This window comes from Pongo abelii, chromosome 15 (genome assembly GCF_028885655.2).
Source record: "Pongo abelii isolate AG06213 chromosome 15, NHGRI_mPonAbe1-v2.0_pri, whole genome shotgun sequence".
Lineage (NCBI taxonomy): Eukaryota > Metazoa > Chordata > Mammalia > Primates > Hominidae > Pongo > Pongo abelii.
Window position 1 is genome coordinate 102,480,435 of NC_072000.2, and position 27,872 is coordinate 102,508,306.

Below are 27,872 nucleotides of genomic sequence, written 5' to 3' on the forward strand. Positions count from 1 at the left end.
AACATGTTATCGAGCATTTATTATTGCGTGTAAGTACTTATATTATTAAGAAAAATAACAAAAAATACCCACGATGTCAAAATATATGCACAGGTAAAAGAACAGAAGGAAATAGAATACAAGGTGATCTATTGTTGTTTCTAAGCGATGATATTTTTTCTTCTTACTTTTCTGCATTTTGAAAACTTTCTTCCATGGGCACGTAAAACCTTACTTAAGATTGTAATAACATTTCCACAACCTCGCCAACATCAGTTGTTTCTTGATTTTTTAGCAATCACCATTCTGACCGGCGTGAGATGGTACTTCATTGTGGTTTTTGGGAGACAGTGTGGCGACTCCTCAAAGATCTAGAATCAGAAATACCATTTGATCCAGCAATCCCATTACTGAGTATATGCCCAAAGGAATATACATCATACTATTACAAAGATACATGCATGCATAGGTTTATTGGAACACTATTCACAATAGCAAAGACATGGAATCAACCCAAATGCCCATTAATGATAGACTGGATAAAGAAAATGTGGTACATATACACCATGGAATACTATGCAGCCATAAAAAAAACCAAGATCTTGTCCTTTGCAGGGACATGGAACATGGGTGGAGCTGGAAGCCATTATCCTCAGCATAGTAATGCAGGGACAGAAAACCAAACACCGCATGTTCTCACTTATAAGTGGGAGCTGAACAATAAGAATGCACGGACACAGGGAGGGGAAAAACACACACGGGGGCCTGTTGTGAGGTGTAGCAAGAGGGAGAGCATTAGGAAAAAGGGCTAATGTATGCTGGGCTTCATACCTAGGTGATGGGTTGATAGGTGCAGCAAACCATCATGGCGCACATTTACCTATGTAACAAATCTGCACATCCTGCAAATGTACCCCAGAATTTAAAAATAAAAATTAAAGCAAACAAACAAGTGTGCATAGAGTATATAGTCAGCCATAGGCAGATAATCTCACTCTCTACTAAAAAGTCCAAGTTAGCTCCTCCTCTTCAGTCCTCTACCTTCCCGGTTAGTAGTCATTCTCCCAAGTTCGACAGCTTCTCCCTAATAGAAACCACGACTTTTTAAAGCTATATCTCCAGCTACTGGTACAGAATTTGGCATAGAGGTGGCACTTAATGACTATTTGTTAAATGAATAAGTAGGTGATACCTGGCCTTTAAATGGTATTTAAATCACAAGCTTCATCATTTCATAACTGAGACGTAATAAACACTACAGATCCTTTCTCAGGATGTGCATTCATAGTGGCAGGTTCCTGATACAATGAGGCTGCTTATCCATTCTATTGGTTGGAGTGTGATTTTTAATGTGTCTATAAAGAGTGGTTTTCAAATTTAATTGCAGTGCCGTCCCTACACACTCTCCCTTATCTTTGACCGCACTTTCCTCTTGGTGCTCAGCCTGGATTTTATGGCCCTTCCACACATAATAAAGCACCCAAACAACTTTTTCACGTCATCTTCAATGAATTCAGAAAGTACAACAGTTTGCACTCTCCTCTGTGCACAGTTTATGGCTTCTGCTTTCATTCTACAAGGCTAAAGTGAATCATGTGATAAATATCTGTCCTATGACCGTGAGTGTGATAAACTGTTTCCTTCCAAGTTCTCCTTGCCCATTGTAACTTATGAAGCCAGAGAAAAGAGCATTCCAAGACATCTTTCATTTTCCTTCTTAATTCTACCAAATTTTCCAACATCAAGATTTCTGCTGTCACCCCACCCCAACCTTCATGCAATTAAACTTCCAATAAGAAACATAGAATAATTGTAGAATATGGCCATATACCATGATTAGCATTAGTTTGAAGGAAGGCAAGTGAGTTAAAACAGGTAAAACTGAATATATAATTAAAACAGAAAGAAAAGATATCTACCCTGAAATAGCGCCACTTCAAATGTGTGACCACTATGAAAACTCAGAGCCCCTCCCAATGTCAGTTTTCCGTTCTCTAGCATAAGCAGAGAGAAGTTTCTAGAAGTTTTCACCTTCAGTTTTTAAGTCATTCTTAAGATCATGAATGTCATGTGGTAGTCCACTTCATTTATTCCTTTATTTAGCCAAGGTTTATTGGACACCCCTCAGGCAGGACCATAGTCAACACTAGGACAGTGTCACCCTTAAATTGAGGTACTGTGGGTCTCAGAATTAGGCCTTCCATTCTCAAGGGTCCTCCTGGGCTCTCCTTCAACCTCAACCCTCCCATCTAGGTGAGGACTTCCTGGGGCTGAAGGGACCTGCTCATCCAGAGCCCACTCCTCTTTCTCCATCACATTTCCCCTACCCAAGACCCCAGAATCCCTTGCTTAAAGCTGCAAGCTGACTTCTACTGCCTGTGCCTATGTGGGCCTCTTCCTGTTTGTATTCTGCAGGGAGGATAGTGTCACCAGTGGGACAGGAGCAGCTGTCTCTACGTGCCATAAAGTCTGTAGACTTGCATTTAGTCCTTGCTGCAGGATGGGCTCAAAGGTGGGAGGGAACTGTGGAGAGGGCCTGGTTCTCCTTTCATTCTCTTACTCCTACATCACAAACATTGGGATTTCCCTGACTGAGAAGACCATGTAATTAAACCATTAGAGCAATGGCTGCCCTCCTGAGCATCCATTCAGTTAGGAAAAGGATGGAGCTATTAAATAAATAGATTCAAATGTAGAATACGCCAGATGTGGTGGCTCATGCCTGTAATACCAGCACTTTGGGAGGCCAAGGTGGGTGGATCACCTGAGGTCAGGAGTTAGAGACCAGCCTGGCTAACATGGTGAAACCCCATTTCTGCTAAAAATACAAAAATTAGCTGGATATGGTGGTGGGTGCCTGTAATCCCAGATACTTGGGAAGCTGAAGTAGGAGAATAGCTTGAGCCTGGGGTGTGGAGGTTGCAGTGAGCCGAGATCCCACCACTGCCTCCAGCCTGGGCGACAGAGTGATACTCCATCTCAAACAACAACAACAACAATGACAACAAAAAGCAAATAGTGAATACAATGCTGCCTAGTGATAGATGTAAATTATTTAATTTCGGTAAAATAAAGTGGTTGGAATGACTCTGCCTTCATTCATTTTTTTCTTTACAGGCATACACACATACATATCTCTTATTTTACAGCTTTTCATGCCAGGAACAAGAAAAGCATATTTATTATTGCAAACACCACAGATCTATACAGAATAAAATCAAACTAAGATTTAATTCCATCATTCATATATATTCACTGTTGGTATGATGTTGATTATACCCTCTTCTAAATTTTACAATTTACAAAGTCTTTTAACACATGTGACCACATTTGATACAACACCTGATGAGGTTTGGCTCTGTATCCCCACCCAAATCTCAACTTGAATTGTAGCTCCCATAATTCCCATGTGTTGTGGGAGGGGCCCAGTGGAAGATAATTGAATCATGAGGGCAGTTTCTCCCATACTGTTCTCGTGGTAGTGAATAACTCTCACGAGATCTAATGGCTTTATTAGGGGTTTCTGCTTTCGCTTGGCTCTCATTCTCTCGTCTGCTGCCATGTAAGACACGTGTTTTGCCTTCTGCCATGATTGTGAGGCCTCCCCAACCACATGGTGGAACTGTGAGTCCATTAAACCTCTTTTTCTTTATACATTACCCAGTTTCAGGTATGTCTTCATCAGCAGCATGAAGACGGACTAATACAACACCCCTGCTAGGTAGGGATTGTTAGACTCACTTTGCAGAAGGGGGCAGGGAGGGCTCCCTGAAGATAGGGAGGGATCTTAAATTCACACTCTAGAGTCTAAGGACACAGTGGCGGGGAAAAGGGTTATTTAGGCAGGGACCTTGTCTTCATTATGGTGCCCTGAGTTTGTGAGACTGGATGGGAACCTCTGCCCCACCTCGGGCTCCCTCTTGGGTCAGCCTCTGCTCCTGTAATTTTCCCATGGGTGGCCTCATTGCCATCCTTTGCTTTGCTGACCTTCCTATTTTAGAATGCTGGTTCTCATCCTTATCTACAGGGGCTTCAAAAGCCTCAGGAAATTGCCATCAATGGCCTTGTCCAAGTGTCTTATTCTTTGCATAGAAAAAGGGAGAGAGTTGGATAAAATTTAGAACAAGGAGAATGTATAGTGTAAAACAAGATCAGCCTGCAGAGCTGGAGAAAGGAGAGCTGTGTGTTGGACGCTGTGTTGTGGCTGCAGTAGGTATGAAACATAACATTTTAGTTGTGTCCGTGAAGTAAGAAGGGAGTTTCTAAGCGTGAACACAGTGAAGAATGTTTCCTTCAGGGCCTCAGTGTCCCAGCTCTGGCAGCTTTATTGTAAGTAAGCGTCAGTGTTAACCTGCTATATTATTAACGTGTTCCATTAGCCCTAATACCCAATCTAGCATTCATTTTGCAGATTACTTCCTTGAAAGAGAATAGCACCTTTCCACACGCCTCCAATATTTTACAGAATGAAATTAAGTCACTAAGTACTGGCTGCAAACCAGCATTTACAATTCTCAATGCTGTGAATAGCCACCTGCCTGGAAGGTGGCTCAAACGAGAAAGACAATTGAATAAAATCCTGATCAATGTGTATTTATATCTTTACTTATATAACATTTTAATAGATCAGAAATCAACTGTAGTGTTTCAAAAAGCACTCAAATTAAGGATTTATTTTGTAAATGCTGTTACAGACAGGGAAGAACAACTTTCTACACCACCTTCTACCCTCCTAGGGGTGGGTTCCCTGCAGACAGGGAGGGATCTTTAATTCACACTCCAGAGTTCAAGAACAAGGCAGGCAATCATTTTAAATATATATTTTAAATATATATATATGTGTGTGTGTCTGTGTGTGTGTTTCTACATATTGAAACATATGTATATGTATCTATATTTTTATATTTATATTTTTATAGAAGAAGGAGATTGTATCTGTAACACAAAGCTGTGTAATTTTGGGGAAGGTAAAAGCTATCTGCTTCTCTTCTGTCCAGTGTGGCTTGAGAACCAAAAGCATCCACCTGCACACACAGCTGGATCAAATCACCAAGGACTGAAACTCTCTGTCCTCACTCAATCTACTCCCCACATTAACACAACTTTACTCTTCCACTGCATTGGTTAGCACGACCTTACTAGGCCAAAGATTCTGGCCCCAGGCGAATGGCTTGATGACTTCATTGTTCATTACAAGGACTTCCCAAAACAACCATCAACTCTTCTTCAATGTAAAAAATAATCGACACTTTGCACCTAAACATTCTTTCAATCCCTTGTTCACTTTGCTAATCCTATTCAGTCTGGACTATTGTATTAGGGTTCTTACCTAATCCCAGTCAAGTCGTCCATTGGAAGACCTGCTTTAAACTGAATTTCCAATCTGGAATAATTTCCAGCCTTCCCCCGCCCCACCTTACAGACACAGCCTCAGCTCTTTTGAGGTTAACCATTACTTTAGTAGGCAGTAAACAGCTTTTACTATCCACAGGTTGTGCTGGTGATATTTGGAAAGCCAGCATTCAACAGAATCCCAAATGGTAAGGTTGATACAGAAGTGGAAGGTGACAGTGGATGGGCAAAGACTTTGCAAGCCTTAAACACACAAAAGTGTCCTCATGGTACTTCTGAACATATGATGAAAAAGGGATACAGGGCTGCTTCTGCATTTATTGCTTTTTTATTGAAATGCTGATGCAAGATATATACTTCTAGATATAAGATTAATATTCATCTAAAAAACAAGTAAGTTAACACTAATGGTTCACATTTTTTCTTATTTTAATGAAATTACTTTGTTGCAAAATAAAAACGAATATGTGCCCATTCCTAAAGACATTTCAGTATAGAAATTTGCTTCTTCCAGCCCTAGGTTCTTTAACTTTTGTGTATAATAAATTCTTAATTTTAGAATTTGGTTTTACAAATTTTATAAGTTATAGAGCTTTATGCTGTATCGTTTGGTAAGAATCTTTAAAAAATAAAAATAAAAAGCCATGGATTAAAAAATAAAGAACTGATGTTCTTTAGTGGTAATGATCATTTAAAAATAGTAAAATCATAGCTTTAAAACATGATCATTTATTTACTCATATATTCATTCAAATATTATGTTTTAAGCCTCTGCTGTATTTTAAATGCTTTTCTCAGAGCCTGGGAAGATGATTGTAAGCTAGACGTAGACCCTGCTCTCAAGTAGTGGATAAGAAACATGAACAGATGTGTATAAATCAGCCATCAATAAGGCAACAGGTGTGAAGCTTCCAGAGAGTTGCAGTTTAAAAGCCAAGGTGGTCAAAGTTGGGGGACATCATTCTTAAGTCCTTTAAGGGGGAAGAAGATGAGGAGACAAAAGGGAAGCACTGGATTGAGGAAGGCTTCCTGAAGGTGGCCTTTCATTTCATTTTTGAGGTCTGGGTGGGATTCAGTCATGAAGATGTGGATGTAGGAGGATGTCCCAGGGGACTGAGACCCTGCAAGAGCAAAGGCCACACCACAAGGTATCTGTGGGGACCAGGTAAGGCTGGAAAAATGGTGCATGGTGTCCCTTCAGAGAGCTATGACTCTCTAGTGGATAGAAACTCACCATCCCATTTGTTCACTTTAGCAATATGTTTTTGTCACCTGCCAGGTCTCTTCTAAGTGTAAGGGTGGAAGTGGTAAAAGAGATAAAGATAGTCCTTACTCTCCCAGAGCTTACAGTCTGCTTGCAGGGAATCACCATTAAACAAATAAGAGTGCAAATAATTGGTTAGGGTTTTAAAGGAAATGGACCCAGTGACAGGGAATAGCAGAGGTTCGGGGGGATATAGAATCCCGAGCAGCACTGTCTAATGGGATGCTCTGTAAGGGTAGAAATGCTTTCTCTCTGCACCGGGTGATACAACAGTCACATCCACATGTAGCTACTGAGCACCTGAAATGTGGTCAGTGAGAATAAGGATTTGTATTTTTAGTTTTATTTTATTTCAACTAATTTGAATTTCAGTAACTGCTTGTAGTTGGTGACTACTGTATTTTCCTCCAGTTACACTTGAGGAGGGTAAATTTCAAGCCCATGGATAACAGAGATTGTTTTCAGTACTGCAATACTTCTGTAGCCAGGTCTCCATTATGTACTAGACACAAATTTGAATGCCAAAAGCAAATGCCCTTGACAAGTGCAATGGGAAGGGCTAAAAGAAACTACTGTACTGTTTGGGGAATCCACAGACTACCGTTGAGCACCTAAGGCGTGTACAATACATGTCTGTGGAAGGAATGAGCAGAGGAAAGGAGACATTGAAGACACACCTTGTGGGATTCACAGACTTTCACTGGGTGGAGTTAGCAGGTTAGGCATTTCAGGTGGGTACTGTGTGAGCAGAGATAAGAGGGTGCCTGAGGATGGTGAGCTATGAGAGTGGGTGACAGTACAAGAAGAGCTGTCCACAGGTTTATACACTGTAGCCACTTCTCATTTATGGACTTTTACAACAGAGAGGGTAGCTTCAGCAGACATCTGCCAACCTTTCCAGGATCCTCATTTTTGAACTTGGCCTTGAAAATCCAGATAACAAAAATGGGTCTTAACACTCTTGAGTCTCATTAACAGGTTGCTGCCCCCTCATTTCCTTGCCATCCACAGTGGAACTTGTCATAGCTCTGGAAGGAGAGCAGGGGCTCTGGTAAAGAGTGCCAGTGACTAGAGACCTATTGAGAGTCAAGAGCTTTGTGCACTGTATCACTTCCACCCTACCAATGACAACAAGAGGTAGGGGTTGATGTCAGAAGGTCTCAAACAGTTTATGAGGCTTGTCTGTAAGTCCCCAGCTGGTGAACTGGGGCCTAGCTTGCACACCTGACACTGTTCAACCCAGACCTGTCCATGTGCCCCCAAGACACACTCATATTTATGTAGATACCTGTTATGTTCCAGGTACGTGCTGAGCCTTGAAACATGAGCCATCTGTGCAATTACTTAGCTTTTCTAATTTAGGTGTTAAAATGACCACCATTTACAGATGAGGAAACAGACTTCAGGAGGGGCCTGGCCCTGAACTAGGTGACGGAGTTGAGACTCCAATCTGGCTTTGTCTGACACCAGAGTGTCTTTTACCTTTTACCTTTCAGTCAGCTTCCTACAGTAGTAGGGGATTTGGAAGCATACTTTTATTGAAGTCCCTGATTTTACAGAGGCAAATCTTGCTTGGGGTTGAGCACACATGTTCTAGACTTCGGGAAACCAGGGTGGGAGTCTCAGCTTTAGGGCAAACCCAGCACATGATGACCATTGTAATAAGAGTAGTAATAACAAGATAACACAATACTATTATAGCATCTATATCACAAATATGATTATACACTCTATTATAATAGATTATATTATATACATCATGTTTCCACACTTGTAGTAATTTATAATTACAATTTATAATAATAACATAATGTAGGTATAGTATATTAGTATGCATAATATGGCATAATAAATGACATAAAATAATGTATTGATATAATACAAATTTAATATGTATAATATGACATAGTTATATTATATATAGTTATATAAAACTCTAACATATTAATACGTTAGCATATATGTACATGTGTTATAATATGATATAGTGTTATATTGTATTAATATGTGCTATTTTCTATCTTACCATATAGTAACATATATAATATAATAAGAATGATCTTCATTCACGCTGGTAGATAAGCTTCCTAAAGCCCAGGAAGGCTGTCTCGCTCACACAGGTCTGAAGAGTCAGGGTTTGTGTCTGAACCAGACCCTTGGCTCTCAGTTCTCAGCCCTTCCAGCCAGCTGTGGCCTCAGCCTGTCCCTCCCCAGCCATAGGGCCCTGCGTCACTAAATGCAGATGCTCCATCCAGCTCCCAGTGTTGCCTGTGCCCAGCACATTGCTGACCCTCACTCATGTCTTCAGGGGATGTCACCCTGCAGCATCGTGGCTGCCGGAGGGGAGGTCCCTCAGGCTCAGGCTGCCTGTGAGGACAAGGGGCTTTTACCTGTCAAGAGGCCTCACCATTCCCCTTCCAGGGCTGGGAGGGCCTGGAAGTCACCGAGGAAACACACAAGAGTTCAGAAAACAAAAATAGACTAAATCACAGTGAAGGACCTGAGGGTTGGGATCAAGTTTCTGCACAAAAGATGATTAACCAAATACCGCCACTGGAATGTGGGCTTGGCTAGAGGTGAAAGGCACATGAATGGAGCTGTCTGCATACTTGGGAAGTGCTTTTAACTCTCATTTTCATTTAAGAAAATATTGACTAACTTGCCAACTCTGCTTGCTTCCCTTCCCCCTTCTTCCTGGTAGACAGTGAGATGTATGAAAAGAACAGGCTCTTTGGGGTCAGACCCTCACTTACTGCCATGTGAACTTGCAAAAGTAACTTTAACTACCTGAACTTAGGTTTCTGATTCACAAGGTCTGGGAGGAGCCATGAGACCTTTTCATATTTAATAAATTCCAAGGTGAGGCTGGTGCTGTTGATCAGGGCCACACTTTGATTGCTGCTGGAATTGGAGACAGAGGTGGTTTTACTCAAAGTTTTGCAGCAGATTAGGATCAGGAAAGCCCAGGAGAGGTAGATAAAAGTGTTTGCAATTCTTCATACTCTAGTTGTATTTGAATTATATATTCATGCCTTTGGCCACGTGACTTTTAAGACCACTCACAGATGTGATATTCCTCTGCCCCAAAAATATCAGCGTTGGGCATATGACTTGCTTGGGCCAATGGAATTAGTTAGAAGGACAGTGAGCCAGTTTTGAACCAAGGCCCCCTAAGGCATTGCCTGTTTTTGTTGACTCTTGGATTCCTGCCATTCACCAAGAGCAGAGCATGCTTCTAATGGCTCCAGTCCAAAGAGAAGGAAGAAACACACAGCATGTTATTGAACACAATCCTCAGTCTAGAGGCAAGTCTGGCTGCTCATGATCCTGCTTTAGAGCCACTCAGGAAAGACCCCAGCCTAGCTCAATCAAATGGCAGATGACTCATAAACATGAACATGTTTGTTGTTGTAAGCCACTGATTTGGGGGGTAGTTTGTTATACAGCATTAACACAGCAATTGCTGACAAATACACACTAGTGTATTAGCATTATGCTAGGACCATCTTTCTGTCCAGAAAGACAAGATATCTTGTCATTTATTGCCTACCATGTGCCAGGATAGTGCTTGTCACCTTGTATCTTGGAATGCAATGTTTCAATCATTTTAATACATGTCTCTCTAAACTCAGCAACCTTTCAAAAGTGGTTCCTGGCAATTACAGCTTTTATTTGTATGAGCTTCGCTCTTTACCTATAGCCCCCAATCCAAATCCTAACATGTCTTGATTGGCCCCCTCCAGTCTCTCTGGTGGGTGTCTCTGATGTTTAATTACTCAGGTTTCAGAGGTCAACACAGGCTGCACTTACAGTCCTGCTATCACTGTGTCATTGCCTCACCCAACACATTCTTGGAGAAAAAAGAGAAAAAACCAAATATAAAATCTGAACTTTAGAACATGGGATGAAGGCAACTTGTTCTGTGGTTCTCATTTGCAGAGAAAGAAAAAGGGGCCTATTTCCTTCTTATGAATAGGCAGGATTGACATAAAAAAGTACTTCAAGAGCTGAACTCACTCACTGAACACAAATGCAGAGAAATTCTGTATATCTTTAAATGTTTCATATGTCCCAGTCATATATAATTTATTATGTTGTGAAGCTGAGTCCTTCTTTGAATGAAAATTTTACTGTCAGAGCCTGGGGTACTTTAGTTTGATGATTTAAAACTCCCAATGCACTTGTAGCAAATAGCACAATTTTATGACAGTGTGTTTGTCCAAGAGGTCAGCTTTCAGCACAGTAGGAAATGTCCCTAGAAAAACGATTTCAAAGAGAAATATGTCTCCCAACCTAATTCTTCTCACAGAAAATGCAGGTGCAATTCCAGATAGCACTGGTGTCCGTCTTTCAAGAAGGCACAGGGCAGCAGAGCTGCTCATTCATCTTGCGATTTTGGACTAGGGTTGCAGACATACAATTTGAATCCTGTCTTTGCCCTCAATTGGCTGTGCCTCATGGCTTTCAGCTATATCATGAGGTTAATAATACCAATTTTGAGGTATTTATTTGTAAGAATTAAATGAGACAGTCATTGAAGTTCCTGATTCATAGTTACTGCTATTTCATATTATTCTGCAGATGCTACTTTGAATAGAAATTAGCCCAACAATGGGATGTGACAACATCCAAAATAAATAAAGTGACCAGTGTGCTTCTAGGCAAAGATCTAAGAATATCTATTCAATGCTGCAAAGATTCAGCAGCTAGTGGCAGGGGCACTAAAGGGAACAAGTAAAGACATTTTAGTTATAAAGGTTTGATGAAGAGAACATGGTACATTAGGGAAGAATACTCTGGTGCCTCAACCTCCACCTCTTCCTATCCTGTGTACTTCTGGGAGCTCTGAACTAGGAAAGGCAATAGGCTTTTAGACAACTACGCATCTAATCATCCATCCATTAATCTATCCATCCATCCTTCCATCCATCTATCCATCCATTCATCTATCCATCCATCCTTCCATCCATCTATCCATTCATGCACCCATCCACTTACCCATCCATTTATTCATCTATCCATCCATTCATCCACCGATTCATCCAACTATCCATTCATCCACCCATCTACCCATCCAGCCAGCCACTTGTCCATCCATCCATCTAGTCTTTGTTTACTTATCAATTCATTTCATCCATCCATCAGTCAATCTAATCTACAAGCAGTGATGACATTTGAGTCCCTGACATATACTAAGGTGGGTTAGTGGGTTCTACAAACACCAAGATGTAAGTCTGAGTTTAGGGCCTCAAGGTATTTAAAGCTTAGTTGAGGGTCAAATCAGGCAATGCCACATTTTCAAAATAATGGGTTCAACATTACAAGAGAAGGGGCATGAGGTGTTAAGTAAGCACTAAGCAAGGATACCCTTTCAATCTAGAAAAATCCAGGGTGCCTTTCAGGAACTTGACCTGAGGATCATTTGATCCTCAAGGGGGCGATAGATCAAATGATCCTCAGAAAAGGCATTCTTAACAAAAGAAGCAACTGGCATACGGCCTGAAGCATAGGGATTACTCTGAGAATATAAACTTAGCTCAGGCTGCCATAACATAATACCACCAGCTGGGTGGCTTGAACAACAGATATTTATTTTCTCATAGTTCTGAAGGCTGGTTCAAGAGCAGAGTGCTAACGGGGTTTGCTTCTGGCAAGGGCTCTTTCCTGGCTTGCAGAGAGCTGTGCTTTCTCAGTGTGTCTTTGCATGGCCTTTCCTCTGTATACATGAAGAGAGAGAGGGGTCTGGTGTCTCTTCCTTTCTTATAAGAACACCAATCCTATTGGTCTAGAGTCCCACCCTTATGAGCTCATTTAACCTTCATTATTTCCTTTATGGCCCCATTTCCAAATATAGTCATATAGGGAGATAGGGCTTCGACATACGAATTTGGGAGACACAAGTTAATCTATAAAAATGGCAAGTAGCTTCATAATTCTGGCAGAAGTGAGGAGAGGAAAGGCCGGAATGGTAAGCAGGGGTGCATTCAAGTTGGGCTCTGGGTCTCCCAGGATCAGGGGTGCACTCAAGGTGGGCTCTGGGTTTCCCAGGATCATGAATAAGCCTAACTCAACAGATCAGCATGAGAAGGTGCTTGCCTTCGGCAGAAAGAAATTGAAACTATGAGACTTTAGCCATTTTGAGGTCTGCATTCCATTCAGACATCCCTCCTTCCCCTAAAACACAGTTGCAGGCCTCAAAGCCAAAGCCACCTTTATTAAGGTTTCAAAATTTTGCTTCCCACTGCTTTCTCTTGGGCTGGAGGCTTCCAACCTCAGAAGCCTGCAGATGTGATTGGGGAGCATCTCTCTTGAAATCCAGGTGTACACTGATGGGTTTTGATTTAGGATTTCTTTCCCTTCGAGGTGATCCTAAGTGGAAGCTGTCTCCACAGGAGGCTAAATTCATTTCTGAGATCTGTGGAGACAGATTAAAACCATGTGCCTGATGCCTTGAAATTTGCAAAAGGAGGGGCCTCCAGTTAGAAGAGAAGCCACATTCTCCAGGCACTGTGATCAACATCTGGCTCCCAAGGAAGCAGGGTGGACGCACTTCTGCCATAGGTCCCAGCCTCCATCCCCGGCTCTTATTCTCGGCTGAACTTATTAAATCGGTACCAAGTCAACGCGTCCCTTCCTGATAGTACACAAATTCTCCAAGTGCTGCAGACTTCTGCATCTCTCCTCTTACCTGTCACTTCAGCCGCCTTTCAGTGATGTTAAAAGAAATCTTTACTGTCACTCCCATCACCCATTCACTTTGTTCCTTGGCTGTGACACTCTTGTTGTGTTTCTCCCACCGCCGCAACCGACTCCTGTGAATTAGCATTTGCCAAATTTATACACGCTCATTAGTCTGAATAAATTTAAAAGCTGCTGCTCCTGAGTTTTAAAAATGTAACCAGGCTTTTCCTTGGATATAATTGAGGCATCTTTAGAAAAGTAAATTACAGTCTGACTCCCAAGTAGGCATTTTATGAGTTTAGAGTCAACGGGTCTCTTTGCAGCATTATTTGAGCTATAAATATCTGGGGTGGGGGGATAAAATAATAAAATCCCCCAATCAATTATTCCTTCTCCTGTTTACTTTGCCCCCCTCCTCACCCTCCTGTCTCACGCATGCGTAGAATATCAGCTACGTACGGCTACTAAGGAAACTCCAATCAAATTCACTCTAGCTATTTCAATGGAGAGCAGCAGATGAAAGCGTGGGTTTTCTCAAACCCAGGTCCATGGGCCAAACACATCAAAACCACGTAGGAGAGCATCGAAAAATGTGATTCCCTGGACCCCTGGAATCAGAAACCTTACTGTTCGGCCCTGAGAATCTCTATCTATTAAAGAGCCACATCAGATTCTGACTTTCAATAAATCTGAAACTTTCTCTAGCAATGGGCTAAAGACTGACTTTGGAGCCAGTTTGGCCCAGGAGATAATCCAGACTTTGCTATTTTTTCACATGATGATGCTGAGCAAGATATTCGTCCCCTCTGAAGGGGACAATACTTTATAGTGCTTCTGATCCTACAACAACAAAAAAAGATATTCTAGTATATGTGGTTGTAGGTAATTGACATGCAATCGAGGGTAACTGCTATAACAATAATTCAGTCAGGTCAGTATCCTATCGATCAGGGTTAATCAGGTTGTTAGTTCCCAAAATCATCGGAATTGCCCGGCCTACTTTGGCAAGAATACTTGCCTGAAGGATTTTCATTCAAGGAATATTATTTTAGAACTGCCGCTGTAGGTGATGAGGATATGGGAGTGAATGCCTTCTTATACATTTCTAGTAATAAATCAAATAAGCTAATATAAATAAAATATGAAAAGTGCAATATATAGCATTTTTGATGGGAATAGTCCTGTGAAGGAAAATAAAGCAAGGTAGGCAGATAGGAAGTGCCAGGATGGGAGATCGAAGGGTGCATTTCAAACAGGTGGTCAGGGAGACTCCTCAGAGTGGCAACATTTAAAAGCAAAGACCAGAGAGGGGAGAGGGCACCAGCCAGACATACGGGAAAACAGCACATCATGCAATGGCAGATAGGGCAGGAAAGGCTGAAGGGCAGGTCAGGGAGCGGCTTCTTTAGCAGTAAGACCCAGATGGGCAGAGTCCAGGAAACACGTGCCCCAGAAGGCATGTGCGTTGGCAAACCCATCTGCCTAAGTCCCCGATGTCCTCAAATGAGCTCATTGGGCAGAAGCTGTTGAGGATTTATCCTCTTTCTCTTGAAGCAGAAGTTACAGTTCTGCCTCTAGCTGTGTGGCTTTGTGCACACCACTTAACTGTTCCTGAACTTCCATTTCCTCATCTTTCAAACAAATAAATGACACCTGTCTGCCATGGGCTGTGACTTCTAACAGGTGCTCATTTAATGAGGGATCAGGGAGGTTCCTAACTGCGGAGCTGATGTCAAAGCTGGGAATGACTTTAGAAGGACTTGGGAATTAGGAAAGTGACCAAGCCAGGACCTCAGCTCAGCCAGAATGCAGAAGCCCTGTTTGCAGAATCAGCAGCAGCTCCACAGCACTGGCTGTTTATCAGGTCAGGGAAGGGCCAGCAGCAAGAGCATTTATGTCAAAAGACCCAAAGAATGTTTGGATGCTCCAAGAGGAGAGAAAGTCCATTTGAGATAAAGAGCAAACAAAGCAATAAAAAAAATCATTAAGTAGACATTTTTATAGTAATAATAACCATTAATTAGCAAACATTTATTACGATGTGGAAATAACCAGGTACTTTGGTATTAGATATGGTCCTAAACTTTGTGAATTAAGCACTTTACAAAGCAGGAAGCCTGGCTCAGAGATGCAAAGAGGAGCATGAGGCTGCACAAGTAAGAAGACTAGCCCCAGATTTCTGCTTCCATCTGTCCCCTCCAGAGCTGCCCCACTCCCAGGCCCCTGAGTATCACCATGTACCCCTGAGCCCAGACCGTATTTACAAAATGAATATTTCTAAATGTCAGAGGACAGCAAAATATTAATACACGTGCCTGAGAAAAAAACTAACAAAAAGAAGAAAGAGACCAAAGCGACTTTTTCTTCTGTGACAGAGGCAGGCACAATTTAATGCTGATGTGTTTGTTCATCCAAGCATCAGTTTGGGCCAAGGCTCTGTGGTCATTCACGCCCATGCCCCCACACAGTCGAGACCCTTCAAACGCTCATGAATGCAGCCAGGCAGCCCAGACCCCTTAAGGTGCTTGCCCATGGGTGGTCCTGCAGTAGGGCCTGGTGGTCAAGAGCACTGGAGCTTTCAGCTTCATGCCTGGAATTAAATCTGGATGGGCCACTCTGGGACCTTGAGCGAGCTGTTCAACTCCCTGTGCCTCCCTTTTCTCATCTGTCAAAGGGAGATATGAATATTAGAGTATCAGCCTCATGAGGAGGTTCTAATGGTGATGTGAGATTAGCTATGTATCAGGCTCAACACAGGCCTGGCATGTTGTAAAAAGTCACAAACTCTTAACTACTCCCTAATTCATTTACTACTCCATTCATTGTTTATTTAAACAAATACGTCAATAATTCTAATTATTATTCAAGTGCAGGAAGACTCAGACTTTTTCATCTCACTACACATAAAACATATCTTTAAGGTTTTCAGCTCTCACTCTACCATCCCCAAAGCACACACATGCATGCACACACACACTCACATACACACAGCATACATATACACACAAGCCACACATGCATAACTACACATACCACATACACACACCACAAATTCACACATATAACACATATACAAACACCCTACACATATAAATGTACACTCATTCAAACACATGCCATACAAAATGCCCACATATGCATAAATACATACACACACACACCACACACACCCATCTCATTCCTTCTCTGCTGCCCACAGGGACACGTTGGCACATGCTCTTTCTCCACTCCATGTCTCACCTGCTCTTCATGGCAAGGGTGACACTCTCCATTTAGAAAGTTAAATGCCCCTTCACACTTCTCTACTGACCTGTGTTTCTTCACCAGGCAGTGTTTCCTAAACCTCTTAAAATTTCTTGCTACTCCTGCATCTCCTTGCCTAGACTGTTCCACAGTCTTCTTGGGCTGCTAAAGCAAAATACTGTCAACTGGATGATGCACAAACAACCAAAGCTTATTTCTCACAGTTCTGAAGGCTAGAAAATCCAGTATCAAGGTGCCATGAGATCCAGTGTCTGCTGAGGGTTTCCTTCTTGGTTTATAATCAGCTGTCTTCTCTCTGTGTCCTCACATGGCACAAGGGGCAAGGGAGCTCTCTGATGTCTCTTTTGTGAAGATGATAATCTAATTACCCATCTAATCACCTACTGAAAGCCCCCTTCCTAAAATCATCACACTAAAAATTAAGATTTCAACATATGAATTTTGGGACAACACAAACACTCTGTCTTTAGTAACTCTGAACTCCTTGAGACTCTTATTAAAATGTGCTCTTCAGGGCTGAGGACAGCACTTTGAATATTACCCTCTCTTGCAAAATATCTATTGGATAAAATAATTAGTTCGAGAATTGGGCATAATTCGAAATATGCTTGTTTCAATTGAACCAAGGACCTAATACAACTTTGTCATGCCAAACAATAGAATTGCAGAATGGAAAGGGCCTGGATTAATAGTCACTGCACTCACGATTACCACCGCCATCATCATCAGCTTTGTCATCTGCACATCATCACCACTGTCCTCATCCTCCCGACAATCAGGACCACCATCGTTGCCATTGTTATTATCATCACTCTGTCGGCACTACCATTGTCATCTTCACATCACTGCCACCCTCACAGTCTTTAGGTTCCTAGGATCTTCTAGCACTTTGCAAATGTTTGAAGAGCATTTCAAAGTTCCATCTGGACCAAGCCTCGCAAAGCCATTTAGGTTTTATTTATTCAGGGTGAATCATTAATTTTGTTCCTTCCACTTTGACTTTGTGGTGAATTCGATCATCTCTCTCCACTGATTCAATTTGATAGCGTAAAGGATGCTGCAGGCTGGCTTTGAGTTTTATGTTTTAGGTATTTCTCCTGCACAAGACTTTAAGGGAGCTCTAACTACTAAGTCTGCAGGTGCTGGATATCCTTCCAGAATCCACCACCCTTCCTGTGATCCTTCACCATTTCAGGTTTGATGATCACTAAATTCTGGGCAGACAGAGCAGGCCAAGTGCTGCCAGACTGGAACTCAAGACTTTTTTGTGTGCTTCAGTCCTATATGATGAGCAGCTGTCTTCTTAAATAGCCTTAAAGATACCTTTAAAAAATCATTTTTTGGCCAGGCGTGGTGGCTCACATCTGTAATCCCAGCACTTTGGGAGGCCAAGGCGAGCGGATCATGAGGTCAGGAGATGGAGACCATCCTGGCTAACATGGTGAAACCCCGTCTCTACTAAAAATACAAAAAATTAGCCGTGCGTGGTGGCGGGTGCCTGTAGTCCCAGCTACTCAGGAGGCTGAGGCAGAAGAATGGCGTGAACCCAGGAGGCGGATTGTAGTGAGCAGAGATCGTGCCACTGTACTCCAGCCTGGGTGACAGAGCGAGACTCCATCTCGAAAAAAAAAAAATCTTTTTTTTGTCTTGAAGAACATATTCTGCTCACACACTATCAGAAAAGACCCGTTACTGGCAATTCACTTTGAAATGAATGAATAAAAAGCATGTATCTCGTAAATACATACTTACTTATATATGGATTGTTAAAAAATGTTCAAAAGTGTGTTTTTAAGGCACGATAAATATGCATCTTCAAAACCTTCTTATTAAAATATCATTCTTGATTGAAAAAGCCCAACCTTGTTCTAATCTATTAGATTAATGAAAGCCAGAGGAAACTTGATATGATGGGATGTATTATTAGGAGGATGCTAAATTGATTGCTGTTTGTCATTTCTTTTAATGGAAAAACAGCATTTACTTTTGCACCAACCTAATGTTTCCTTTGGCTTCTGCGACAAAGCAAAATTAGCTTTGCTGGGTCACTAAAAACTACAGAAGTTCATTCTCTCATAGTTCTAGAGGTTAAAATCCAAAATCAAACCTGAAGTTTCTAGAAAAGAATCCTCTCTTTTCTCTTCCAGCTTCTAGTAGCTCCAGATGTTCCATGGCTTGTGACCATATCATTTTACTTTCTGCCTCCTCTCCTGTCTCAAAACTCCCTCTGCTTCTCTGTGATAAGGACACATGGGACTGCATTGATGGGCCACCCAGATAATCCAGGAGAAACTCCTTCTGTAAAAGTACTTAACCTAATCACAGCTCTTGCCATATACGGTAATATTTGCAGACAAGTTTTAGGGATTAGGACATGAGCATATCTTTTTTGAGGGCCACCATTCAGCCCAGGACATGGAGGAAGCAGGTACTTGGGTTCAAATCATAACAACACCTACCAGCTGTACAGATACAGGCATGTTACCCTGTTTTCCCGAGCCTGTTTTCTTTTCTGCCAAATGGAGTAACTTCTATTACATGAATTTATATGAATTTTCTTAGGGTGATTCAATGAGATGATTAGTAAGTATAACTACTTTTAAGTGTAAATGTAGAGCCCATGTACAGGGATTTGTTTTTTTTGAGATGGGATCTTGCTATGCTGCCCAGACTGCAGTGCAGTAGCTATTCATAGGTGCAATCATAGTGCACTGCAACCTCGAACTCCTGGGCTCAGGTGATCCTCCCACCTCACCCTCCCAAGCAGCAGGATCTACTACAGGCATGCACCACCCCGCTTGGCTAGGATATTTTTAAATATGTGTTACAGTTGACAGTGAATTCATATCCAGGGTATTTTTTCTTCCCTTTTTCCTGAATGTCAGTTTCAGACTCAGCTCCAGCTATGTATGGCCCATGGACTATGACTTCCTCACACTTACCCCGACAAACCTTGCTTCCTTATCTGCTCTTCTGTGGTCAGGGATAGTGAGTGGGTTAGCTCTGGGCTACTGGGCTCGTCCGCATGTGTAAACCAATTTCCCAGGAGCTGCCCGGTGCTGCTGACTTGAATTAGACTGAAATTAAAAGCCTGCGAAGAAAGCAGAGCAGACATAGTCGTGAGAGTCTTGAGATTACTCCCTCCTGGAAAGTAACCGCACTGCCCTGTAAAATCCTGGCTCTGAATGAGGGGTTTGCCCAGCACTTTGCAGGGTGAAGTTCTTCATAGCTCAGGAGTGCACTGCCTGTATTCTAGTCCCAACTCTGCCACTTGCTTGTGAGCTTGGTCGCATCCTGTAATCTTCTAGATGTCTCTGTGTCTCATGTTAATGTGGTGATAACAATAGTATTTACCTTGCAGAGACATGAAGATAACATCATATAAAGCATATGAAATGCTTAGCACTGTGTTTAACACACAGTACCCATCTATCCCTCCGTCTATCCCTCCATCTGTCTATCCATCCTTCCATCCATCCAATGTTTACTTGTTGAACTAGGCAATGTTTGAAAGAATGCAGTCAATTTGGAAAACAAACAAATTAAAAGCAGGTAATTTCAGAAAATGGCAAGTGTTAAGATTAAACCTAAATAAGCCCAGTCATAGGATAATGGGCAATTGAATCTTAACGCCCTGAAAAAAAGATAAGGAGAATTTAATGCAGGAGCCATAAGTAACATTTGCTTATGAATGAAGAGTAAGAAAGTTTTCTGTTTAAGTTAAATATGAAGGAATCACCTCAAACTCATTCTCTGTACCCTTGGACAACACATTTTGCCTCCCTGGTTACAGTTTTTTCAACTATGGAAGAGATGGACTGGACTGCTCACAAAGTGTAATGACAGAATCACCACTCACCCAAAACCTCTCTCTGCAGTGGGTTCCAGGTGAACCCTGTCTCTAGACGCGGCTCCAAATGTGTATCTGGGATCATGTGGTCCCTACAATGTGTGACCAGCAGAATAATGACCCCCCAAAGATGTCCACATTATTATACCTGAAAATTGTACCCATGCTACTTCATGTGGGAAAAGAGTCTTTGCAGATATGATTGAGTTCAGGATCTTGAGTTGGGGAGATGATCCTGGATTACCTGCATGGGCCCAGTGTTATTACAAGGGGGATGGTAGCAGGATCAGAGTTGGAGAAGGAGATGTGAAGATGAAAACAGAAAAAGATTTGATGATGTCACTACTGGCTTCCAATATGGAGAAACAGATCATGTGTCAAGAAATGTGGGCAGGCCCTGGTAGCTGGAAAGGGGAAGGAAACAGATTTTCTCTCCCCTGGAGCTTCCAGAAGGAATGCAGCCCCACCAGCACTCTGCTTTCAGCTCAGACCCATTTTGGACTTTTGACCTTCACAATTTTAAAATAAAAAAACTGTTTTGTCTTAAACATCTAAGCTTGTGGTAATTTGTTACAGTGGCAATAGGGAACTGATATATAGGAAGTTTCAAAAGAATTAATCTGTGTTCATAGAATGATAGCCTACTGTGTGACAAACACGATGCATATTATGTTATTTACTTCTTAAAATGCCTCCATAAGTATCGTCCTCCTCATTTTAGAGATGAGAAATCTGATGCTCAGAGAGGTTAAGTGCTTAGTGAAGGTCACACAGCACGTATATGAAAGAGAGATTTTGCAATTCTGGAGGGATGCACTCTTAACCCACTGATCTCCAAGCCCACCATGCTGCCTGTCCACTCAATTCAGTGTCCTGGCTGCCCAGCAGTCAGCCCTTCTCTGACCTTGCACCTCACCCTTTCCCTGCACCCAGGTGCCCAGGTTTTTTGCTTTGTTCATTTCTTCGTGAAGTAGCTTTGAGTATTTGTATGACAGCTCAGGAAATGGAATTCTGTGCTTGGGCTTCCGGTCAGCCCTAATAAACAGCTTCCAGGTTTTTCAAACACAACCCCATCTCTAGATTCTCTGACTCCACATGGTGCCTGTTGCTGAGTCTTGGTCTCCCCAGCTCAAATCTAGTAGGAAAAAAGAGGGCTTTTCCAAAGGCTAGAGGGTCATATTAATGGAGGATAAGCAGATCCCTTGGGAGGCCAATGAAGAGGTTCTTGTGAGAAGTGTTTACTATCGGAAATGAGGGAGAACCCGATGTATGCTGTGGTCACTCAGGTCATTACATAGACCCTCACACTGGCACTCAGTGTCCCCAGGACCAAATAGAAAGACTGCTACAAAATAATGAATTTCAAGGGGAAGAGCAATACATGATTTTTTCTTAATAAGATAAAAATGTAGAGTGCAATCTCAAGGGGTAAAACAAATGAGAAGGCATTTCTCCCTGGAAAGTTAGAAAAAGGAAGTGATCAGTATTCATTTTCTCCATAGAGGAAGCAAAAGTGAGAAAGAAGAATTCCAGACTGGTGAGGTTGTCCTTCCTGGCTCTCCCACTTGGTAGCTGTGATAATTTTATATGTCAACTTGACTGGACCACAGGGTGCCCAGATTCAACATTATTATGAGATTAGCATTTGAATCAACAGACTCAGTCAAGCAGATTGCCCTTAGCAGTGTGGGTGGGCATAGTTCAATCTGTTGGAGGCCCAAATAGAACAAAAAGGCAAAAGAAGGGGGAACTAGCTCTCTCTGCCTGACTGCTTGAGCTGGAACATCAACTTGCTCCTGTCCTTGACTGGGACTTTTATCATCAACTCTCTGGTTCTCAGCACAACATCACCAGCTTTCTTTGGTCTACATCTTTCAGACAGCAGACTGTGGGACTTCTCAGCCTCCATATTCACATGAGCCAATTCCTTACAATAAAGACATTTATTATTCCTGTGGTATTGGCAAACCGGAAAGCCTCACATCACCTGTTTTCTCCTCTCTACAATGTGCAGAACCCAACAAATCCAGGAAGAGCTGTTGTGCATAGAAAACAAACTGAAGAAAAACTTTTTGCAAAGTTTCTAAGGTTATCAAAATTGCATCTGCTGCTATTATTTTGTTGTTGTTGTTGTTGTCATTACCTGGTATACTAGAAGAACTAGAAGGAGATTCTCCCTCCAAAAAGAAAACTAAAATATTGCGTGATGTGGACATTAGACCTGCTAGAGTCTTACATGTGCTCTGAAAACAAAATCTGAGTAATGTAGACCATTTCTACATAAGGCAATCATGTACCTAGGGTGCTCAATTTTTTTAATTAATTAATTAATTTATAAAATGGTTGCAATGCAAAATAATGCAATAGTACAATGCAATATACATAGAACTAGAATGTTAAGACTAAAGGAGAAATATAAATAATGTAATAGTCATATCTGACTAATTTGACCTTCCAATATGTTGCAGAGCTTGCTGGTGTCCCAGGTGAAGTGAAGACATGATCAGTCATAAAATATTCATTGCTGGAAAAGAGTGATCAGGTCACTCTCTTGGGGTAAATTAATTCATTTTCTAGCTATATTTCTAAAGTACTTTTATGAAGAGTTCATATAATTTTATATTTTAAAAATTGAGATATTTCACAGCATATTCTCAAATGTATAGAATATTATGCCAAACCTCTTTCTATCCCAGCTTCATCAACAGCTATTTTTTAATATTTTTTCATCACCAACTAGTTGTGTAACAAATAAATACTATGCACTTTTACTCTGAGAAATGCAGTTTCTTCGCCATGTTGAGAGGACTACAGATGCTATTTGTTAAATGTTTAGCATGGTCTCTGAGACTTTGTCAATTCTCAGTATACAGTTGCTGTTATTATTACTATTTTTATTTTCATTACATGGAAGTCCAGGGGACACTAAATGATAGAGATGAAAATATTTCTCTAAACATAACTCCAGCAAGTGGGTTTCTGTAGCACAGCAGGCAAGGAGACCAGAAAGATGTCTCGGCTAAGATACACCAGATCTTGAGATGATTAGAATATTACAATACAAACATAGTTTTAATGCTTTTATGGGATTGATAGAATATAATGGGAATCTCTAAGACATAAAAACAAAGAAACAAGCATGACTGAGCTGAGACTGGAACAAGGAAGTTGAGCAATGAGCAAGTCTACGTTAAGGAAGCCAAGCCCAAGAGCCTGGTAAGATGGAGGAGCTTGACCTCAGACCTCCATGTAACATCAGCAACCTTACAAAGAGCCAAAAATAGTACCAGGTCTGCAGGGTTCTCTGGCCCTCAGCAAAAGCAAATGAAATTCCTTTCTCAGATCATATGGCACATCTAGTCCCTATGCATAAGTGTATGTTGACACACACGGAGTTATAGATTTGATATAAAATAAGTAATGTGAAATATCTCAAGAAATAAAAGATGAAATCAAATAATTAGAAACAGTTTATCAAACATGGCACAGCAGATTAGAGAAGAGAGCTACATAGTCTTTCTAGAAATAAAATTATTGAAATTTAAAACCTAGTAAATACATAAACATTAACTGAGAAATGAACTGAAAATTAGTGATTAAGGAGGCAAATCAGAAGAAATGCTCAGCATATTTGAAAAAAAGGGAAGCAAACAGAAAATATAAAAAGGTGATAAAATGTAGAAATACAGAACGTAGAAAAATATAGAAATTGCAACGGACATCAAGCAGTATTAAAGAAAGCAAACAAGGAACTTCACACTTCAATGCACTGTTGTAAAACTAAAGAACTTCAAATAAGATTTTAAAAGCAGCCAGAGTGAAAAAATTACCAAGCTAACACTAGACTTCTCAAAAGAAATAATGGAAAAAGAAGATGGTGGAGCAACGTTTTCTAAGTTTTGAGAGATGATAAATTTCAAGCAAGAACTGGATACTCAGTAGAACTATCATTAAAAAGAAATATATAAAAATATTTTCTTTTTTTTTCCAACATTTATTTTAAGTTCAGGGGGTACACGTGCAGGTTTGTTACGTGGGTAAATTGTGTGTCACTCGGCTTTGGTGTACAAATGATTTTGTCACCCAGGTAGTAACCACAGTACCCAATAGGTAGTTTTTCTATCCTCCCTCCTCCCACCCTCCACCCTCAAGTAGGCTCCAGTGTCTATTGTTTCCCTCTTTGTGTCCATGTACACTCAATATTTAGCTCCTACTTATAAGTATGAATATACAGTATTTGGTTTTCTGTTCCTGCATAAATTTGCTTAGAATAATGGCCTCCAGCTGCCTCCATGTTGCTGCAAAGCATGTGATTTTGTTATTTTTTATGATTGTACAGTATTCCATGGTGTGTATATGAGTACCACATTTTCTTTATCCAGTCCAGCACTGATGTGCATCTAGGTTGATTCTATGTCTTTGCTATTAAGAAAAGTGCTGCAATAAGCCTGCATGTGAATGTGTCTTTATGGTAGAATGCTTTATATTCCTTTGGGTATATACTCAGTAATGGGACTGCTGGGTCAAATAGTAGTTATGTTTTAAGTTATTTGAGAAATCTCTAAACTGCTTTCCACAGTGGCTGAGCTAATTTACATTCCAACCAGCAGTGTATAAGCATTCCTTTTTCTCCTCAACCTCACCATCATCTGTTACTTTTTTTGTTTTTTTTTAAATAATACCCATTCTGACTTATGTGAGATGGTATCTCCTTGTGGTTTTGATTTACATTTCTATAATGATTAGTGATGTTGAGCATTTTTTCTTATACTTGTTGACACGGTGTATATGTCTTGTTTTGAGAAGTGTCTGTTCATGTCCTTTGCCCATATTGAATGGGGTTGTTTTGTTTTTTTGCTTGTTGATTTAAGTTCCTGATGGATTCTGGATACTAGACTTTGTCAGATGCATAGTTTGCATATGTTTCTTCCCATTCTTTAGGTTGTCTTTTTATTCTGTTGATAGTTTATTTTTCTGTGCAAAAGTTCTTTCGTTTTATTAGGTCCTACTTGTGAATTTTTGTTTTTGTTGCAATTGCTTTTGGAATCTTTGTTGTGAAATCTTTGCAAGGCCTATGTCCAGAATGCCATTTCCTAGATTTTCATTAAGAGTTTTTATAGTTTTATCTTTTACATTTAATTCTTTAATCCATCTTGAGTTGATTTTTTATATGGTTTAAGGAAGTGGTTCAGTTTAAATCTTCTGCATATGGCCAGCCAGTTATAGCAGTACCACTTATCAAACAGGAGTTCTTTCCCCCTTGCTTGTTACTGTCAACTCTGTGGAAGATCAGATGGTTTTAGGTGTGTGGTTTTATTTCTGGGTTCTCTAACCTGTTCCATAGTGCCACATTGTTTTGGTTACTGTGGCTGTGTAGTATGGTTTGAAGTCAGGTAGCATGATTCCTCTGGCTTTGTTCTTTTTCCTTAGAATTACTGTGGCTATTTGGGCTCTTTTTTGTTTGCATATGAATTTCAGAATGGAATTTTCTAATTATGTGAAAAATAATGTTGGTATTTTGATAAGGATAGCATTGAACCTGTAAACTGCTTTGAGCAAAAGATATTTTCTAATAGCTCAAAACTGAGAAAATTATGACCAACAGAATGTACTAAAGACATTTTTAAAAGGTATTTTCAGGCAGATAGAAAAATATTTGGGAAAGAAAATTTGAGAAAATGTGAACATCTGCATTATCCCAGCAGTTTCCCTCACACGATTTCACTGTTTTCACAGCAGATGCATAACATAGGTGCGATTCTTCTCACTTGAAGTCAAGGATTGGAGTGAATTGACCAGTGTAAGACAGATCAAAAGTAGCAATAGCGCTTTTCCAACACACCTCACCACGTGCCTCTGGCATCTGCATTTGGCCATGTCTTAGCCCTAGTAAACAGTTTGCAGCTCTCATTCGTGCCCTGTTTTGGAAAGGGTTCTAATTCTAATTTCCCACTCGTGTAGGGGACTGGGAGGGTTTGCATCATGTAACCTTGAAAAACACACACACAAAGCCTGGAGAGCTCCAAAGTCATTTTCCCTTTGTGACAATGACAGGTGCTTTGAAATATTTGTTTTACTTCAGAAGTTAGGTGTTGAGAAAAAGGGCTTTCCATGTTCCACGGAATTAGTGCTGATCAAGAAAATGGATTTGTAAGACGAGGCATTGAAAAGCAGGTAGATTAAAAATAAACAAACAATAAAAATAATAAGCTAGAGTAAAGTAAGTACCTTGTAAAGCCAGTTTCTCAACGTTGACTTTGACAAGAATCATTCTGTCACTGCTATGAAAATAAATTTCTGCCCCTGATCTGTCACTTTCTACCTTGCCACTTAAAGACCCAAATGTTATCAGATATGGACATTTCTCCATAGCTGCATTTTAACAGCCTCAGAATTTTTAGTTTGATTAACACATTGATAAGACATATATTTTAGTTAATACAAGGGTGCCTGTGGGATTTTGGGGGAAAAAATTCCAAAAATGAGGCCACGCTGGAAATATTAAATACAGATATAGTAGTAAAACATTCAGCTAAAATAGCAATAAAATGGACCTCCAATGAGCCCCTTGAGGAATTAAAAAGAACAGCTTCATTCCGTGGGTGTGTTCAGACAGAAATAAATCAACTCGGCCCTGCCAAGGAGAAATAGGACCCCGGTATATCTTTATTTAAGATATGTAGGTTGCCAAGCCAGGAGAGTGTGGAGGAGAAATACATATTGTCTTTGAAACTGAAACATGAATATGGTTGTAATTTTAATGTTTCTTGCTGCAAAAAGGTCATCTTTGGCGAGGTCGGGGCTTTCTTAAGGTCATTTCCCATTGAGATATCTGCCTTCCCTTGACATTTCATCTAACGGAGGCCCAACTCTTCTGACATACGAAATGGGTTCTTTGCACACCCCATGGCTATTTCTATCAACATTTGTGATTCTTACACAGAGAGGAATATGCACTGATCATAGACAAAGCTCCCGTCCCTCGGAGGCTGTAGATGAAGTTCAGGGAACAAGAGAAAGTTTTTTTTTTGTTATTATTATTTAAAGGGATAGAGACCATATTTATAAAATAAGAGTCTAGTATTAAATCCCTGGGTGGGGAAGGGGATACAAAGAGATTGTGAATATAAGAAGTATTTGGTTTGTTGTTAACCCTTCACCACAAAAACCCTTCACCACAAAAAGTATACTTTAAAGAGAGAGATATTTAATTCATTCCAAAATACTAGCAGGTCACCTCTACTCTCAGGAAAAGCAGAGCAGATTTATAATTTTATAATAATTTTAAAATTAGATTACCTGAAGCTGCACTCTAGTAAAATACATTATGAACACCTACCTCAATCAAACTTCCCTTGGGTAGATGTTTTAAATAGCATGAAACCTGGATCTGAAAGAAGACCTTGTAAACCTGCCTCTGTCACTTTTCATCTGTGTGACCATGGTCTAGCCGTTTGTCCTCTCTGAGCATTGTTGGAATGT

At 40.7% G+C, this 27,872-nt stretch overlaps 1 long non-coding RNA gene across 1 annotated transcript; it reads right to left on the reverse strand.

Moving 5' to 3' along the window:
* Nucleotides 1-27,872, reverse strand: LOC129049973 (uncharacterized). Its single transcript, XR_008513452.1, has 4 exons — nucleotides 27,730-27,872; nucleotides 19,483-19,631; nucleotides 13,284-13,407; nucleotides 1-350 (listed from the first exon to the last, which is right to left on the reverse strand). It is a non-coding gene; the product is annotated as an uncharacterized LOC129049973 (long non-coding RNA).